The following is a 2,981-nucleotide window of genomic DNA, read 5'->3' as shown; positions in this document are numbered from 1 at the left end:
ATAAGCCAGACACCAAAGGACACATATTGTATGATTCCACTTAGATGAAGTATCTAGAATAGTCAAACTCACAGAAACAGAAAGAATGGTGGTTGCCAGGGGCTGGAGGAAAGAGGAAATGGGGAGTTGTTTAATGGATACAGAGTTTTGGTTTTGCAAAATGAAAAAGTTCTGGGGATTGGTTGCATGACAACGTGAATAGACTCGACAGTACTGAACTACACACTTAAATATGGTTAAGATGGTAAATTTTATGTTATGGGCATTTTACCACACATTTTTTTAATGTTTTTAATAAATTGGAAAAAAATCTTTGTTTTAGAAACATCATAAAAAAATCCTTTTTCTACCAAGAAAGCCATATTTCAGCTGACTCTTATTCAATTCTTCCATGGGCTGGTCAGCTGTCACCAGTCCTGACACCAGCCGAAGAAGGATTAATCAATTTTTCTTCCACACTCCCATGTCCTCTGATCAAAACTCTATTTCAGTAATTATTGTATTCTCATCAACGTTCAGATTCTGTGTGTCTCCACCTCACTCTCTCGAATGTGAGGTTTTGAAGGCGATGATTTGCCCCTACAGCTATTTGGTAGATGCTGCTGGAGACTGAACCCTCAGGCATTTCTTGTCTCCTTCCTGACACAATCCCCATTTTACTCTGGTGTCGCCCCTTCTCCGATCTGTCCACATGCTTCAGAGGAGGCTGGGCCCTTACTGCGTGGGCCATGAGGAGTCCAAGTCAATCATGATGACGCCATTCCCCTTGTCAGTGACTGGTTCCAACATAGTCAGGGGCCAATTTTGTGGTCAACGAGATAGGAGGGGGCTCTGCTGAGGAGCTTCAGGAAAAGATTTCCTTGCTTTTTTTTTTTTTTTAAAGACATATTTATTCAACTTCATGATTAGACTATTACATTTAGCAATCAGCAGCATGGGTGCAAAAAAAAAAAAAACTACATTAAAACCCTTTGTTGGAATACTTTCCACAGAACAGAAACTAAAATAATCTGTTATACAATTGGTCACAAATACAGTCTTCCAGTTTTTTTTGCCCATGCACATGAGTGTTGTCTAAAATATGTCTTCTTTGTAGCAGCCAGGCCCTGCCACCACCGTGCTTGGCTGCGTTCACCGATCTGTTGTAGCCTGGAGCTTCCCCGTCACTTCTCTGGCTCTCCTCTCCTGCTAAGCTTTGTTTCCCGGCAGTAATTAAAATCTTCTGCCCCCACCATAGCTCCTGCTGCTGCTAGAACCACCACAGCCACCTTGGTTTCCTGGTTCGGCAAAGTATTGGCCTCCACCACCACAGGGGCCGGCACTTCTGCCTCCAAAATTTCCTCCTTTCATGGGTCCAACATTTGAAGATTGATTGTCATAACTGCCCAAATCATTGTAGCTTCTGCCACCTCCAAAATGGCTTCCGTCGTTACCAAACCCATTATAGCCATCGCCACAGCCACCATATCCACCGCTACCACGGCTGCCACCAAAGCCACCTCGGCCACTGAAGTCTCCTCCACGACCAAAGCTGTCATTCCCACCAAAACCCCCTCCAAGACCACCACCAAAGTTTCCAGAACCACTTCAACCTCTTTGGCTGGATGAAACACTGTCATCTCTTGCTTAGGTAGGGCTTTCGTTTCTTCACAATTGTGGCCATTCACAGTGTGGTATTTCTTTTTTGTTTGTTTTGTTTTGTTTTTGTTTTTTTAAACCTGTGTTCTTTTTTTTTAATTTATTTATTTTATTTATTTATTTTTGGCTGCATTGGGTCTTTGTTGCTGTGCACAGATTTTCTCTAGCTGCAGCGAGTGGGGACTACTCTTCCTTGCGGTGCGCGGGCTTCTCATCGCGGCGGCTTCTCTTGCTGTGGAGCACGGGCTCCAGGCACGCGGGCTTCAGTAGTTGCAGCACACAGGCTCAGTAGTTGTGGCTCGCGGGCTCTAGAGCACAAGCTCGGTAGTTGTGGCGCACGGGCTTAGCTGCTCCACGGCATGTGGGATCTTCCCAGACCAGGGCTCGAACCCGTATCCCCTGTATTGGCAGGTGGATTCTTAACCACTGTGCCACCAGGGAAGCCCCACAGTGTGGTATTTCTGAATGACAATCTTGTCTATGGAGTCATGGTCATCAAAAGTTAGGAAAGCAACGCCTCTCCTTTTGCCACTGCCTCGGTCAGTCATGAATTCAGTCACTTCGATTTTCCCGTACGGTTCAAAATAATCTCTTAGGTGATGTTCTTCAGTGTCTTCTTTAATGTCACCACCAAAAATCTTTTTCACAGGTAAATGGGCACCAGGTCTTTGAGCATCTTCTCTTGAGACGGCCCTCTCTGGTTCCACCCCTCTTCCATACACCTCGCGTGGCCTCACATTCATGGCCGCATTCACCTCCTCCACAGTGGCGTACGTGACAACCCCAAAGCCTCTGCAGTGCTTGGTGCTCGGATCCCTCATTACCACACAATCTGTGAGCGCCCCCCACTGCTCAAAATGGCTCCTCAGACACTCATGGGTTGTTTCAAAGCTCAAACCTCCAATGAAGAGCTTCCACAGCTGTTCGGGCTCTTTGGGACACTCTGACTTGGACATGACGGCAGCGGAGGGGGGAGATGTCAACGATGCTTACTCAGCAGATCCATGGGCACAAAGCCCATCTACTGAACATATCTCAATTTCCTTGCTTTTAAAAGAAGACACAAGGAAGAGATTGTTCCTCTGCCTAGGAGGGATGTCATCCGCCCAAATGAGACACAGGGGATGAAAGCCGCTCTCTTGACACCAGTCTGAGGGTTAAGCCAGCACCAGAAAGGGGCAGAGGCAAAGGAATCCAGAAAGACAGAGAAAGAGCCAGAGCCACGCTGCCTTTGGATCCCTCACCATATAAAATAATAGAGTGCTTCATGGTTTAAGCTGGCTGAGTAGTTTTCTGTCTCTTGCCTCCAAAACCACCTTAACCAACACCAGTACCTTGCAGAC

The 2,981-nt window shown here is 46.4% G+C and overlaps 1 pseudogene; it reads right to left on the bottom strand.

Annotated features, from left to right (window-relative positions):
• Positions 1 to 1,212: 1,212 nt before the first annotated feature.
• On the bottom strand, positions 1,213 to 2,594 carry LOC132520710 (heterogeneous nuclear ribonucleoprotein A1-like; annotated as a pseudogene).
• Between the last annotated feature and the right edge of the window lie 387 nt (positions 2,595 to 2,981).

The sequence above is a fragment of the Lagenorhynchus albirostris genome, chromosome 5, assembly GCF_949774975.1.
Source record: "Lagenorhynchus albirostris chromosome 5, mLagAlb1.1, whole genome shotgun sequence".
Classification (NCBI taxonomy): domain Eukaryota; kingdom Metazoa; phylum Chordata; class Mammalia; order Artiodactyla; family Delphinidae; genus Lagenorhynchus; species Lagenorhynchus albirostris.
This window is presented reverse-complemented; position numbering and strand designations above follow the sequence as displayed.